Below are 16,958 nucleotides of genomic sequence, written 5' to 3'. Positions count from 1 at the left end.
TCTCCCTAGCGGCGGAAACGCAGAACTGCAGCGCGCTCCAGAGACACCGGCAACCCCATTTTCTTAGGGGGCCTTGTGCGCCTGCCTGGCCGCGCAGTGCAGGCAGCGTTCAAGGGGCCGGAGAAGCGGGAAAGCTCGGTAGTAACTCAGGAAAGGGAACACCCCTCAGGGGCCGACGCGGCGGCTGGGCTTCGTGGTCCCGAGAGCAAAGGTTGGCCACAGCTGCTGCTGAGGAAGCCGGGGACCCCTTTGGGCTTCTACCGAGGAGGGTGGAGGTCCCGCAGCCGCATTTCCCGCTCCGTGCGCCGGGCCGGGAGCCGGAGGGGGTCCGGGGAGCTCCAGTGGGGCCCGCGCACCCCAGGACGCGCCCGCCCGAGCTAGGGCGCGATGGGCTGGGAAAGGCAGTAACGCCCCTCACGCCCACCCGCGCCGGGACAGTGGAGCTTCAGGGGCGGTGCATGGAAGACTCCGCCCCGCGGCTTCGGGCTCGCGCACCGCGCGTGCGCTTAGGTGGGCGTGGGAGGCGAGGGCGCTCCTAGCACGCGGCGTGCGCGCGCGCTCCCCTCGGCGCCCTCCCTCGCCAGCCCTCCGGCTCAGCCCAGGCGCGCGTCACTAGGGGTGGGGAGAAGGGGGTGGGGCCGCGGGAGCGGAGGGGCCCGAGCGCCGGCTGCGGAGCCCCAGCTGTAGCTGGGCGAGGGCGGCTGCGGTCGCGGCGGCGGCGACGGCGGGAGAAGATGGTGGCGCTGGAGGTAGGAGCGGCTGGAGTGGAGCTTTATTCCCAGCCTCGGCACCAACGCTGTCGTTAGCGCCGCCTGCTCCCGCGGGCCCGCGGACCCAGCTGTCAGGCAAGGTACCACAGCGAGGGACTGGTGGGTGAATGCGGGGTCCCCGGTGCTGATGCTGCCCCCGATGGAGACCCGGTCCTCGCCTAAGGGCGCCCCTGGGCGCCTGCAAGGAATAATAGTGCGGTTGAGAGGGGACAGCCGGCGACATCCAGGGGGCAATGACTTGAGCCATCGAGCTAACGGGGCGGGGGAAGGGGGCGCTGAGGGTAGGTGGTGTCCAGTGCGCGCTGAGATGCGGTGCTTTGGGGGCAGCGGCGGGCCTGATGACAGTCATGGCAGGAGTGTGTATGTATGTGTGTGTGTGTGTGTGTGTGTGTGTAAAAGGTAGAGCCGAAGGGATGGGGGTGGCGTACGGTGTTGGGGGAAGGTGTTGGGAGATGACATTTCCAGGAATCCCCGCTAGGATCCCTCAGCTCTCGGCTGACTTCTCCGGGAGAAAGAGTGTGGTGATGGCAAACGTGAAGTGGGCAGGATGCACTTGGTGTCTGAATGTGGAGGGAGGCATTGGGGTGGTGCGGATTTGTAAAATCCCATGTGTGTGAATCTGTGTACATGTGTATACTCGTGTGATTGCATACCGCTCTCCAAACCCGGAGATCTGCGGGTGCCCTGACTTGCTGCCACCCGTTAACTGTAGGACAGTGTTCGTTATTTCGACCCTGCAACTCTGAGCACAGTCTCGGTTCTGCTCCTGCCGCGTGGATGCCCGGGTGTAGGGATTCTCACTTCCCTTTGCTTCCCCTCACATCCCCCTTTTTTCACATGTCTCTTGACATGGGGATGTGGAAGTGTGCATGTGGCTTTGGGCACATGGCAGGGAAACAGGATAATGGTTACCCTTTCTGGGCTTGCTGGCATCCAGGTTTTGAAGAGAGCTTCCATCCTGTGACACTTCTCCTCTCCTCAGCCCCTGTTCTGTAAGGGTCTTAGATGCCCTGACTCTGCAGTTTCTATTGTTTATCTCTTGTCTGACCTGAAGGAAAGGGTCTTTAATGGTCACAACCTTCTCTCTGTCCCCACAACTTTGAATGTCAACTAGACCTTCTTCCACATTTAAACACTGGAAATCTTATGGCTGAAGAATATGGTCTTTTTTGTGGGTTCTTGTAGAATGAACTCTGGAGGTGTGTATAAGAGATGGGGGGTAGTATTTAAAAAGAAGAAAAAGATCATACTGAGAAATGTTTGGTATCCCCCCGCCTCCAGCCTTGGTCAGCGTCACACAGGCAGGGCGTTTTCCTTAGGAAAGGGGAGACTTTATTTCTACTGCTGGTGACATCCACTCTTCCAGCCTTCACAATGATTAGGTGGTACCATGAATTATTCGGGAACTGAAATCCCCAAAGACCCATGGTGATGGGGTCCCAGGTCAGTGTGTCTGCTTTCCTAGCCAATGTAGCCTGCTAGTACGGAATTTGGAAAATGTCAAGCTGGCAATAAGTCACCCAGTGGGAGCCAGGACACAGAATTGCATCCAAAGTCTATAGCTGTTTAATTGTTTCTGTGTGATAAAGATAGGCTTGTGTGGGGTTGGGCAGAGAGAGACAGGAAGGGAGATAGCATATTCATATGTGAGCCCACTGCAGTTTGACTCCCCAGCGCCTGTATTTCTCCTGCGGTATTTATAGGAATGAATGCACCTTTACACTTAATATCTTGATACTTCTTTATTAAAATGTTGTGGGACTAGATTAACCTGCTTAGAACCTATTTTAATTGTAACACCTTAGATTCTACTGCATTGCTGTCAGAATCCAAACTGGCTGCCTGGGTCCTCTTGAAGAGCCTGTAGCAGTCATAGCTACACAAGTAAGTATACAACATGTTGGCATCAGACGTTTCTATCTCCTTTAAAAAATTTTTGTTTTGTTTTGTTTTGCAGAGGTTGCACTGAAAATAATAGAACCAGGGCTGTCCACATATGTTTTTTTCTTCTCTTAATTAATGATGATCTGTAGACCAGGTTTTCTTGGAGCTGTGAGCATTAAAGTAAATTTCCTCATGTCCTTCAAGTCAAGCTTTCTAAAATTTTAATATGAGGTTGTTGGATCGCATCCAAGGTTTAAGGATAGATTTATAAAAATGGATTTGGAATCTTAGTTCTTTACTCTCTTATTAGTTCTGCCAGTTTCTTTCTGAGAAAAGTACTTTGGAATGTAAAAGGCATTCTAAGAGGTTTTAGCTTTTTTTAAAAAAAGTTGTCGTCTTTATATTTGCAAGTAAAATACGGAGATATCAGTGTCTTACAAGGAAGTTTAAGAATGTTAGCAATTATCAAGGTAAATCAACTGTTTAGAAAAAGAATAATTATACAACAGCACAATTGATGACTCAGGAATTAGTGATTTCCTTTCTAAGGTAACTGTGATGATTTTTAAAATGCAATGCCCAGCTTTCTAAAGATTGGACTATTAAGGTTAATGATACAGCTTGAATCCTGTAATTCAGTCTGGTAAACAGTTGTACCTTTTGCTGTAGCCTGCAGCAAGTAATTTGTTTTGCATGGATGTGTCTTCACTTAAAGGAGCATTAATTCTTTTCTTTTCCACTATTGGGTCTTTTAAAGAAGTTTGTTTTTCGGAAGACTTGGGAATAAAAGGTGTCTGAAAATTGACCTTTGGGGCCAGAAGGAATAAACTATGGTACCGTGGGGGAGGTGGGATTTACATCCTGCAAGGAAAAAGTAATTGTTGTTACAGTTGAGAGAATTTCAAGCACTAAAACCCAAAGTTAACCCTTTGGGTCACAATGATTAATTTACAAACGTTTGTTAGTTGCCTACTACATCTCAGGCAGTGTATACCTTTGGATAGGGTTTGGGAAATGTTACGGGGGCTGGAGATTTGAAGAATAAGGAGACTTAGATCCTGCCCAGAGGAAGTTCATGGCCAGGAAGGAGAGACAGGGCATGCATGTAACGAACTACAAGAATGGTGGAAAATGGTTAAGTGCTGAAAAAGCTATACGCCTGTAGAGCTGTAGGAGTTCACAGGATACAGCAATGACTTCAGAAGGAATAATCAAGAAAGATTTCTTGGAAGAGGGAGCCTTTGAACTCTGATTTACATAGGTGGAGTTTGGGCTGCCGGGGAAGGAAGGGCATGCTCGGGGGAGGAACAGTTCAGCAAAGGTGGAAATTGTGTGCCCATTCAGGGAACAGAATGGTATGCTTACAGATTCTTTCTCAGTAAAAATGGGGGAAAAAAAAAGAATGATGTGCTTTGGCTGGAGCGTAGGAGATGCCCAGAGATGAAGTGAGAGGTAAGGTAAGAAAGAGAGGGTCACTCAAGGCTGTGGGGCAACTTTTATGTGGATTGTATTCAGTAACTGCCAGGGAGCCTTGGAAGGTTTCTGAGGAGGAAGGTTGACAGGACCAGAACTGTGCTTCAGGGTGCTAATCCTGAAGCATTGTGTCGGATGTATGAACTGAGGAAAGAATGGCAGTAGCTAGACCAGATAGACTCTATTGTCAAATTAAGGGCAAGAGGAAATGAGACAGTGGGAGTGAAGGGGAGGGGGCAGACTCAAGAGACAAGGCACAAGAATAACCTGAACACTGAGCAGGGAAGTCAGAGGTCATTGTCAGGCTCAGCTGAGAGAATGCTTGGGTCATTGTCAAGAAGGAGCTTCAGAGGAGGATGAGGAAGAGGGGAAAAAAGAAGTTTCATTTTGGGCCTGACAGGTTTGTCCAAATGAAGGGACTACAATACAGGGGTAGGTCTTGGAGAGAGGTTAGAGCTACAAATAGAGATTTGTAAGTCATCTACTTAGGAGCAATTTTAATGTCTCAGGAATGGCCAATAAAGAAAATGGAGCAACAAGAGGCAAAGGCTAAGGTTGGGATCCTTGGGGGATGTCTGTGGGTTGGAGAGGAAAAGAGAAAAAAGCGGATATGAACAATGTTAAACAAGGGGTAGTTGGAGGAATGTGGTGGCAGTAGTGTGGTGTCATGGAGGCTGGGAAAGGTGAGGGGAGCACCGTCGTTCCTATAGCACGGCACAAGGGGATGAGGGTGCAGTGAAGGAAGAGCCATTGGATTTGACTCCTGGCGTTCCTTGATTATCTTGAGGCAGGTAGAAGTGTAGCCAGGCTGTGAGGGGTTAAAGAGGAGAGGGTGATGCACATGGAAGAAGTGAGGACAGACTTCCTTTTTAAAAAAAATTTATTTATTTATTTATTTATTTTTGGCTGTGTTGGGTCTTCGTTTCTGTGTGAGGGCTTTCTCTAGTCGCGGCAAGTGGGGGCCACTCTTCATCGCAGTGCGCAGGCCTCTCACTGTCGCGGCCTCTCCCGTTGGGGAGCACAGGCTCCAGACGCGCAGGCTCAGTAGTTGTGGCTCATGGGCCTAGTTGCTCTGCGGCATGTGGGGTCTTCCCAGACCAGGCCTTGAACCCGTGTCCCCTGCATCGGCAGGCGGACTCTCAACCACTGCGCCACCAGGGAAGCCTCAGACTTCCTTTTTAATAAGTGGGGTGAAGGAGAAGGAGAGAGAGTTTACTACATCAAAGGTAGGGTGTAGTATAGGGAAAGTAAGTTTTTAGTATAAGAAGACCTGAGCCTACTTTATAAGCGGAGGAGAAGAAACCATTGAAGGGAAAAGAGATCAGAAATGTAAGGGAGAGGCGAAACTGATGGGACAGAATCTTTAAAAAGATGGGACTCTTCAAAGGAGGGACTCTTTTGAGACAGAAGCATGGGAACTTTGCGTTAGGAAGAAAGGAATTTGGCTATAGTCTTCTAAGTCAAGTCAGAGAGAGGGAGGGCAGGTTGAGGTCATGGGTAGAATAATAAAGACTTGGACTAAGTGCTGTGGAAATGTAGTGGTGAGTCAATCGGGGTGAATAAAAGATTATCACACAACTATGAGGGCCTCCTGTGTTTGGAGAGCATGAATTTGTGGTGGAACCAGTTAGCCCTATGTAATTAGTTTGATGACCACTTATGTAATTTTTGTTATTAAAATTAATAACATTAAATGTTGATAAATACAGTGGTTCCTCCTTCCCTTAAACTCAATGAAAAGAGAAAATTGTTTGCCTTTAAAATTAGCTGAATAAAAGACTCCACCTGAAGTATTTCCTGTGACTATTTTCTCTCAGGGATTGCTGACTTCAATAAATAATGGGGGAAAATGTAAGTGTTTTTAAAAAGATGAACTTTCCCTATCTGTAATGGCAGAATGTTGCAAAAGAAAAATCAAGTGTAGCCCTTCACCCAACACCATGCCCATCATAAGCACACAATAGGTATTTTTTGCATGAATACATGAATAAGTTATATTTTTTAGTAAAGTAGGTACAGTATCTAAGATCTAAAATTTCAGGATTTCTTTCCTATTTACACTTTGGACATTGAATGAGTTGCATTCCATGGCCTGTTCAAGTTTATGACAAAATTAAAACTTTTATTTATTCATACCTGCTATACACATTGAAGCTTTACAAAAGTTTTTTTCACAAAATAATTTTGTACCCCTTGAGTTATAGGGTCATGTCATGATTCCAGACAAGTATATAGAAATTCGACTGTGGTGAGTGATGATTTTGAGGTTCTAATGATGAAATCATTTATTCATTCCTTCAACAAATGTTCGCTGAGCACCTTCTCTCTTCCATTCACTATTCTTGGTGCAAGGGATACAGCAGTGGGGAGAAAGTCCCTACTACCACTGACCTTTTAGAGGGAGGAGATTAAAACATAAATAAGCACATATATAATATGTCAGGTGGCAGTGCATGCTATGAAGAAGAAAGCAAGGAAGGAATAGAGTGTGGTGATGTAGGGGTTGCTGTTATTTTATATGGAGTGATCAGGAAAGGCCTTGAGCAGAGAGAGCTTAAAGAGCTGAAAGAGTGAGCCATGCAGGTATTTGAGGGCACGGCCTTCCAGGCAGAGAATGTCAAGAGCAAAGGGCCTGAGATGGGAACATGCTTGGCATGATCAAGGAAGCCTCACTGGTTTCCTTGCTTCGCCTGGCCATGTAGTGTCACACATGGTACCTGGAGCGGTCACTTAGGGACCCTGCAATGTGATGCCTTGCCTTCAGGTATTGAATCAGTTGCCCGTAAGGCTGTATCACACGTACCATGTTTGGGCTGACCTGTGGGTGAGTCAGTGCTGAGTTTATAAAAAGATAAATGTCCTCAATCACACGTTTGAGTTAGAAAATTTGAAGAGTGGCTGTGTCTGAGTGGTGATGAAATACTAGTCAGCTGGAAGTAGTCCCTCTCTTGGAACTGCGCATCCCTTTTCTGTGGCCTGAATCTTCTTCGGTGATAGGGTTCCTTTTCTTCTTCCATCTTTCATGTCTCATTCTCAAGTCTAAGGTCTTTGAAACTAGAACTATATTTTGTTCACCTGGGCATACCCTGCAACCCATAGAAAAACTCTTTGCATTAGTGAGGGATCATCAAATATTTATTGAAAGGAATGGATGAGGTATTTCCCAAGATCTATTCAGTTGTAAAGAATGAGGGTAAAGCTCTTTTACCTTGATTCCTGCAGACACCTGTTTTTCAAAGAGGACACAAAATCACCACATGATGCTAAGTAGTTTATGCATGCAGGGCTTGAGATGAGGACTTGGGTACAACTAGTCTATTTGGGAGGTGATCCCAAGAAGCACACGTGAAAGAATGGAGAAAATGAGACAGGGAAGGAAGGAAAACCAGTAAGAAAAGAGGCAGATTACTGAGCAGATTAACATTGTGGGCAATGGAGGCTCTGTTCTTTATGATTGTCCACGAAGCAGTGGGGAAACTGGGATTTTATCCACAATTTAATACTGGGGGCATTAAGTTCCCAGCACTTTAGTGCTGCCAGTATTAGCCTGAGCAAGCTTTGGAGGCACCAGAGAAAGCCGTTGGGTAGCTAAGCAGAGAGGAAAAGTGGGCTAGAGGCGGGAAGCTGTCAGTGTGCAGGGGAACTGTCCGTCAGAGCTACAGGTGAACTCCCAGGTGGGCTGAGGGGACAGCACAGCAACAGCCTCTGTTGCATATGGCACAGGGATATCATAGGGAATTTTTAACAGATAAGAATTTGTTTGATAGCAGTTACTGGTATTTTATTTTAGGGATTTTAATGTATTTTAACAGCTTCCTACTCTTCAGGTTCACTCACAAGCCAACTATTGACAATCCTCAATTATCTGGGATGGAGATTACCACATATGCCCATGTATAAGGTACCCTTGATTATGAGGTGGTCCCCAATTTTCCAACGAGGTGGTTTTTTAAATGGCTTTGCATCAACTTGAATAAGCACGTGTTAGGGATGTAAATAAAGGATGAAATATCTATATATATTTATTAATCTACTTGCATATATTTTAACTCACATTATATAAAATTAGTAATTTAAAAATATGACATTGTTTGGGGCTTCCCTGATGGCACAGTGGTTAAGAATTTGCCTGCCAATGCAGGGTACACGGGTTCAAGCCCTGGTCCAGGAAGATCCCACGTGCCGTGGAGCAACTAAGCCCATGTGCCACGACTACTGAGCCTGCTCTCTAGAGCCTGAGAGCCACAACTACTGAGCCCGCATGCCACAACTACTGAAGCCCGCACTCCTAGAGCCCGTGCTCCACAACAAGAAAAGCCACTACAATGAAAAGCCCGTGCACTGCAACAAAGAGTAGCCCCCGCTCATCACAACTAGAGAAAGCCTGTGCACAGCAGCGAAGACCCAATGCAGCCAAAAATAAATAAATAAAATAAAATAAAAACATGACATTCTTCTCCTTTTGCACTTCACAAAATCATTTCTTCAAATGCTTTGACTTCAAAGTCTTTTTCATCAGTAGGCCACTTTCAGCATATTCATTTCTATCTAACTCATTTGAAATGTAGTACTTCTTGAATTTCCGTATGATGTTGCCCCTGTACACTTAATTCTAAGCCCTGTGTGCCCGTTCACATAGTGTAAGAACAAATGTTTTTTTTTCCTTTCTTCCTATAGGCGTATATTCCTGCTCTCCACAACCCAGCACTTCTGCATGGCTTGTAGGACATCCAATACAGGCAGTTCTGAAGGAGTATATTCTTAAATTGGTGTTAAAATCTTGGCCCCCTTCATTCAGTCAGTCATCTATTCTATTTCAATCCTATGACCTCCATAAGCATCCCTATCCAGTATTGATTGCAGTTGTTTCTGGCTATCTTCTCCAAATAGTTCTCAAGTAACCTCTGAAACGTACATCTCCTTTTCATAAAATCTTCAGTCTTACCAGGTAAATGTTTCTGACATGGTTTCTCCCTTTAAAATCAGTTGCCATCACTTCCAGGATTAATGAATTGCTTGATTTCAGTTCCTGTTATCTTGGAGATAATAGGCTTTTTGCTTTTTGGCATTCAGAAGAGAGTGATTGAGGGAATGCCTCTTAGGATGGGAGACTTCATATGGAGTTAAATACAAGGTGACTTTCTCTTTTCCGAAATCTAATTTTGGGGGGACTAGGAATCTCATCTTATTTTGTATACACCAAGTAATCATGGGGGTTGTTCAAGTATAGTGGTGGTAAAAGCCATCCCTGCCCACTGTTTGCTCTCCAGCCTCCTCTTCTGCTCCATGGTGGATTAATTAGTGTGAAAAATACTTCAGTGATTTTGTTTCATGAAGCAGGTGATCAGCCATTGTTCTGAACAATGTAACCATTTATGTTTCTGACTTTTGATAAATTTTGTATCTCAAGATCAATTCTGTATTAATTTAAAGATACACTTTATTTTAGAGAAGAGGTATACATGAAAAGGCGTGCATAAATCCTTTATCCTGTAAATTGTAGCATATCTTAAATGCAAAGGAAGAGCTTATCATTTAAAGAAATTCCACTTATCAGGAATAATAATTACCCTCTCATGTGGCTATTCAATGAATTAGGATTTTTATACTGGATTTACCTACATGGATCACACTCTATTTCAGTGCCTTTAAACTTGTTTGACCACGATCTCTAGTGAGAATACCATTTACATCATAGCCTAGCAACATAGATGAGTGTGTGTAAACACACACATACACAAACATATAACTGAAACAAAAGATTCACTTAACAATACTTGTCCTTTATTATGTGTAATGCACTTGGATATTTTCTGTTCTATTCTATATGGTTGTTAACCCAGTAAACTGATTTCAGCTCTAATGGGTCCTGACAAGCAGTTTAAGAAACAGTGTTCTGTTGTATTACATCCATCAGAAGAATGCTTATTTCCTTATAGTATGAAATAATTTCACATCAGAGAGTTTTTAAAATTTGTTTCAAATTATTAGCATATTTGGATATTTGGTGGTATGAGTGTAGGAGGTCACAGTAATACTAAAGGGAAATTTATTTTTGAGTAGATGTTTTATTTCCCAAAGACGAAATGTTAGTGTGGAAAGTGGAGCAAGATGAATGGATTGGTTCTTAACTCTAGCGGCTTTCCTGGGCTGTATGAACCGTGCTCAGGCCCTGGGTCCCGACTGCATTGCTGGACTGATCATCACTCATGGGTCTGGTCAATCTCTCCTCATGGTTCTTTCCTGCCCTTCTCCCTTCCTGTCTCTTTCTCAAACCACTGCCCCCAAACCCCAGGAATTCTAGATGTTCAGTTCAATTACTTAATTCTCAATTTCAACCTAACATTTCTTCCTAGATGTAAAACTAGTTTTTACACCCACTTCTCTTCCAAATAGCTTGAAAGTACAAGAGTCTTTTTTTCCTGAGCTAATACCTAGGAGGGTTTTTTTTCCTAAAGGAGCTAGAATTTGTTCCACAGGTGGAATGTTTCCATAGTGTTGGGTGGTATGAAAGTCTAACCAAGTCTGATGTTCGGGTGTGATTGCACTCTTTATGGCTCTCCTGTTGTCTAGTGGAAGGACATGTCAATTCCTGTTTTCAAAGCCCAGTAGGCTCCCCGTCCAGTGAATGAAAGCAGGTTAACATCATAGCTACGAAGTGCCAGGTGCTGTGCTAAGCACTATACATACACAGTTAACTCATTTGCTTCTCATACTGACCTCACTTACTCTTCATAACTGTATCGGGAGAGGACTTATGTTACCGATAGGACTTGAGTCTCTCAGAGGTTCTCTCAATGACTAAAGGGCAGGGCCAGAGAGACTCACCTCGGGTCCAGGGATGGGAGCAGGCCCTGACAGCTCCTGTCTCCTTTGTCCTGGGGCCCAGCAGAAGCCCTCCACACCAGCTGTCCAGCTGGACTCCCTTGTTTATGGTGCCCTTGTCCCATCTGGGATGTCTGTGTATGCATAGCTGTTGCACCAGCATCTCTCCAATCTCTGCACCCTGGGGTAGAAAGGCTCAAGACAGATGTAATGTGGTACTGCCACTGATTAGCTACCAACATTGAACAAGTCTCCAGATTGGGCTGAGCCTCAGCTTCCCCAGCGGTAAAAGGGGGGAATGATGGAACCTGCCCTTCCCTTCTCATCCCCCAAAGGGCCACTGGGAGTGTCACATGGGCTATCAAGGGCTATAGGAAAGTAAGGTAGATGTGTCACTTCCCTCATAATGACCTTGGGCAGAAGTGACATCTCCCTCCTCTAGGCTAGGGGCTGGCAAACTGTTTCTGCACGTGGCCAGATAGTAAATAGGTTCCGAGGGGCCACACGGTCTCTGTCACAACTTCTCAGCTCTGCTGTTGTGGTGCAAATTCAGTGGTGGGCAATGTGTAAAGCAATGAGCAGGGTGGTGCTCCAATAAAACTTTATTTCTGGATGCTGAAATTTGAATTTCGTATCACTTTCACTTGTCACAAAATTTTGATTCCTCCCTTGATTTTTTTCCAGCCATCTAAAAATGTAAAACCACTCCTAACTCCCAGGCACTGGGCCAGATACGTTGCATGGAACTTAGCTTGCTGACTCCCGTGTACATGTTCACAGCACTTTGTACCACTTGTTAGTGAGCAACTCCAGTTCACTTTGGACTGCAGCAATGCGTGCTCACTCTATTCCATCCCTCTCTTGTCCTTCCAAAATATACAACCACCCACTGACATTTTTTTTTTTTTTTTTTTTTTTGTGGTACACAGGCCTCTCACTGTTGTGTCCTCTCCTGTTGTGGAGCACAGGCTTCAGACGCGCAGGCTCAGCGGCCATGGCTCATGGGCCCAGCCGCTCCGCGGCATGTGGGATCTTCCCGGACCGGGGCACGAACCTGTGTCCCCTGCATTGGCAGGCGGACTCTCAACCACTGCGCCACCAGGGAAGGCCCCACTGACATTTTTTCATCTCCTTTAGCACTGGGAAGGCTAATAGCACGTAGATACTCTGCACACATATACACACATATATAGTATATGCTGAATACATATTTGTTGAATATATGATTTATATGATAAGAAAATCTGCTACTTTTCTATGTATCTTATTTTTCCATCTTTAAAAGGAATTCTGTCTATTTTCTAGTAAACCTTTGGGAATGATTAAGTTAACATTTTGTAATTAAATTTAAGGACTTTAAGAATCATGTTTTTCCCCGCTGCTATTAACCAAAAAAGGAAAAGAATGTCAGGGAAGAAAGAAGGGGAAAGCAAACAGACAAAACAAAACCAACATTTCAGCATAAAAAGGGCTTATTAGAGTATAACTGAAGTGGCCAAACGTTTAGCTTTGGTCCCTGGGGCTTTCTGTCACTGTAGGAGCTCTGGAGGCTGACGTGCTTTGTGCCTCAGCTGCCAGCAGCCCTGCTTTTTGCTGTGCTTTCCCAAAAATTTAACTCAGGGGCCAGAACTCTGCATTTGGCTATACATAAAGATAAATGTATTTTATCTTTTCATCCGTATTTTCTCAACAGGTATCAAGGAGTCACATCTCTTAAGAGCAAAGCCTTGAACACAACTCCTGTTTTATTTCTTAGTAGGTATATAGGCTCGGGTGTGGCAGTATTAGGAAATATATAAATCTAAAATTTTCTTCTCAAAATAAGATGGACAGAAACTGGATGGTGGAATTACAGCATGCATGTGTGTTATTTTTCCAAATAGTCTGTGATGAAGATATTACTCTGTGTTCTGTCATGAGGAAATTAAATATATGTGCGTGTACGTGTGTGTGTATTTAAGGAGGGGGAAGGAATATGCTAGAAAATTGGAACCAAAATCATTAATAGTCTATGCCCCTTATTAAAATCTGTTAAGGAAAAAAACAGTTAGGTCAGCTTTCAAATAAGCACTTACCATTTTTAGTCTGCGAAAACATATTAACCTGGAGAAAAGATCCATGGCTGGTGTAAAAGAAATTATCAAGTGTGCTTTCGACTTGGCGTAAGTTGTTACTGCTCTGGTAGCTGCTGTCTAGCCTTGAAGACAGAATGTTAATCCAGTGTTAGAAGTGCATATTACATTTAAGTCGTGTGAGGTATTCGAAGCCTGCTTGGGGAAGAATGGAGCCTGAGGCGCTCAGGATTTTGTTCCTTATTATGTCTGAGCTGCTGAGACACAACATACCACTTACTGGCAGTGCAAAGACTGTTTTCAAAATTACCCTAGGTGGATAGAGGCCAAGGGGGCGAGGGAGAGGGGCAGGCTTACCTGAGAACTGCAAGGTGGGGGCGTGGTAATTACCCATCTGTCTGCGGTTTCTTGTGTGGCATTAGGCTCCCCTTGATGAAGTAGAGACTGTGCTTATGAAGGTGGATAATTAAGGTTTTGTTCATTATGTTATCTGCACAGTGAATCTTACCTTTTCTTCTTTTACTGAGTAAATTTCTTCCTTTCTTACAGCCCCCTCCTCCTTCTTTCTTCCGCTTGGGGAACTACAGTGGGCTCTTTTACATCTCATGTCTTATTTGGATGGGTCCCTTCCATGCCAGAGGTTTTCAGCTAATGTTTGGTCATCATGGATTGTCCATTCATATTAAGGCTGTGACACCGAAGATGGTCAGGCATCTGTATTAGTTGGCAGGGTTTGTAAAGGTCTTAGGTTGGGCTCCCCAGAGCAGACACTGAAAAGAGGGTTGGTGTGTGCAGGCACTGCTTTATTAAAGAGATGCTCCCAGAGGAGACTGGGAAGGGAGGGGAGAGGCAGTCAAACAGGGTATGATCTCAAAGGCACGAGGGTGGGGAAGCTCTGGTATGATATGGCCTCAGGACTGTCCCCACCAGAGTCAGTGGGGTTGGCAGTACAGACTCCATACCTGTCAGTCATTGGGTAAAGGCCCTGGGTGTGAGGGGGTACTGTGGGGAGGGGGACATACATTCTCAGGTATTTCTGGTTCTCTGTTTGAAAAAGCAAAGCTAGTGCAGCCCTCCCCAAAAGAGTCATAGGTGCTGGCTGTTGACTGGGTGGGGATTTGGATGTGATGCCAACATTGTCCACCACCAGACCAGTGGCTTCTCCTTGGAGTGGTCGGCCAGGGAGCCAGTTCAGCTGCTTCCCTGGGAATCCCCAAATGCCAGTCTTTTTCCTGAGAAGTGGCTGCTGGCTTCTGGTGATATGTGTGTGTCACATCGAGCAGAGGGCTGGGATCCAACTGTCTGGTTACAGTGAATCGCCTGTTTCCATAGCCTTCTGTACCTCCATCCTTTGCCAGGCCTGTATCCCTGGGGTTCTACAGTCTAGTCCCTTCCAAAGAAATGTGTTAAAATCTCGTTTGTAGATATTCTCTCTCCTATTCTCTTTGTGGCTTTATGGCTTATCTCTGCCTTTATACTCATGTAAGTGGGATCTTGGGAGGAAAAGGATAAAAATGTACACAGTCAAGTTGTCACCTTTAACCAGGAGCCACTCAAAATAAAAGCTAAAGTAGAATTGTGGACTGAAAAATATATCTGAATAAAATACACACATCTACATATGTACATATATATGCTTAAACATTTATATTCCTGCAACTCCATGGAACTACACTAATAGTTAGGAATTAGCCAATCTTAGTATCACCTAGCAAAGTGGTATATTAGCCAAAAGGAAAAGTTACAATCTGTTACAATCATTAGCTGGGTACTGTGAGTCAATGGTTGTTGTTGCTATCTTTGGGCTAAGCAAGAGGACTTCTGTCTTCCCCAGTATTTTTTTTTTTTTTTTTTTTTTTGCGGTATGCGGGCCTCTCACCGCTGTGGCCTCTCCCGTTGCGGAGAACAGGCTCCGGACGCACAGGCTCAGTGGCCATGGCTCACGGGCCCAGCCGCTCCGCAGCATGTGGGATCTTCCCGGACCGGGGCACGAACCCGTATCCCCTGCATCGGCAGGCGGACTCTCAACCACTGCGCCACCAGGGAAGCCCCCCAGTATTTTTGTATAGTACCACCAGACGTGGTAAACTGCAGATGTCAGCCTGAACCCTGGTTCCCATGTTATCACATCAGAGTTCATCTTGGCAGTTAACTAGTAAACAGAAACCTAAGTACTAATAACTTTGACAGGCTCCAAAACACTGTCTTGTTATTTAGGGAATCTTGAATTAAAGAAACTGCCCTCTGTGTAGAATAGGTTTGTGGAACACGGGTTAGGCTCCGTAGGGTGCACAGAGCCACCCTCCCCCATTCTTCTTACATGGCTCCTTCAGGTCTACTTAACAGACTTGCTTTCTCTTCCCTGTTGGAATCCAGTCTTGGGCAGGTTCTTTAGATTTCCCTCTCTTGAGTGGTGAAAAGTTAAATCCAGTCTACTGATCACATAATATAATCCAGTGTAATAATAAAAATTCCAAACTCCCGCCCCATTCCTGACTTTTAAAAATTGCACAGTAACCTGAACACAGTATAGAAATCTCAAGTGTATAGTTTGTTGAATTTTCATGCATCTTAAAACCCATATAACTAGCACTTAGATGAGATAGAGAACACATCCTAACCCTCTCACTCGCCCCCCAGGCTCCCTCTTGGCCCTTCCCAGTTAATATCAACCAGCACCCCAAAGGTAACCACTAATTTGCCCTCTATCACCATAGAGCATTTTGCACTTTTAACTTCATATACGTGGAATCATAGAGTATGTAACCTTTTGTGTCTGACTTTTTTGTTCAATACTGTTTTCAAGATTCATCTATGTTGTCGTATGTATCAGTAGTTCATTCCTTTTTATTGCTGTTTGGTAATCCATTGTGTGAATATACTGAGTTTATTTTCCATTCTTCTGTTGAAGGACAGTTGGGTTATCTCACTGTGAACATCCTTGAACGTTTATTTTGGCGCACATAAGCCCTCATTTCTATAGGAGTGGAATGGCTGAGTCGTAGAACAAGTGTACATTTAGATTTTGAGCTATCCCCCATAGGTTTTCCAAAGTGGTTGGACCCATTTACTGCCCCAACAGTGGCTTATGAGAGCTGCGGTTAGTCTCCGTCCTCGTCAGCGCCTGGTTTCACACAATTCATTTAGCTCTAGTGGTGCTGGTAGGTGTGTAGTGGTGTTAGACAAGCAGAGTGTTCAACTTCACCTCCTCCAGCTCAAGCAGGCTGCTTCTGTGGAGCCCACAGGAAACACATGTCACTGTTCCACTGGCAGTACAAGTGCCTTTTGCTGAAAACACAGCCCCCTCTCCCTTTGCCCTGCTGGTTCTGACTAGCTTTTTGATTTCTCGAAGCCAGAGTCAGATAACAACACCTGGGTCCCCAAACTCCAGAGGGCCTATGTCAAGCTCCCGGAGTTTTTCTTGAAGCCTCTTTGCTTGGTGTGTTAGTGTGCTAGGGCTGCCATAACAGACTACCACAGACTGAGTGGCTTGTCCAATAGAAATCAACTTTCTCACCGTTCTGGAGGCTGGAAGTCCAAGATCAAGGTGTTGGCAGGCCTTTTTCCTCAGCTTGCAGACAGCCACCTAGTCTCTGTGTCTTTACATGGTCCTTTTCTCATGTGTGCACATACTTGATGTCTCTTCCTTTTCTTAAAAGGACACCAGCCGTGTTGGATTAGGGCCCCAACCTTATGACCTCATTTAACTTTACCTCTTTAACGGCCCTCTCTCCAAATACAGTCACACTGGGGGTTGAGGCTTCAGCGTGTCGGGGCGGGGGGCACACAGTTCAGTCCATAACACTTGGTTTGGTGTGTACATGGGAAGAGTTCTCCGCCAACTGTGCAACAACACATGAAGTACTCACATGGCGGTCAGTTTTGTTCAATCAGAATATAATTGGTCATGATGTAAATTACTAGTTGGGAAGAT

At 45.1% G+C, this 16,958-nt stretch overlaps 1 protein-coding gene across 2 annotated transcripts in view; it reads left to right on the top strand.

Moving 5' to 3' along the window:
• The first annotated feature begins 665 nt into the window (after positions 1-665).
• The window catches only part of APBA1 (amyloid beta precursor protein binding family A member 1), a 225,990-nt gene continuing 209,697 nt past the window's right edge, over positions 666-16,958 (top strand). For both annotated transcript variants that reach the window (XM_081237623.1, XM_081237622.1), the window contains exon 1: positions 666-850. The gene's annotated coding sequence lies outside the window, so the exon portion shown is untranslated. The remainder of the gene's footprint in view (positions 851-16,958) is intronic.

The sequence above is a fragment of the Mesoplodon bidens genome (genome assembly GCF_964165515.1).
Source record: "Mesoplodon bidens genome assembly, chromosome: 6".
Taxonomy (NCBI): Eukaryota; Metazoa; Chordata; class Mammalia; order Artiodactyla; family Ziphiidae; genus Mesoplodon; species Mesoplodon bidens.
Note: the sequence above shows the minus strand (reverse complement) of the source record. Positions and strands in the feature narration are given on the sequence as shown.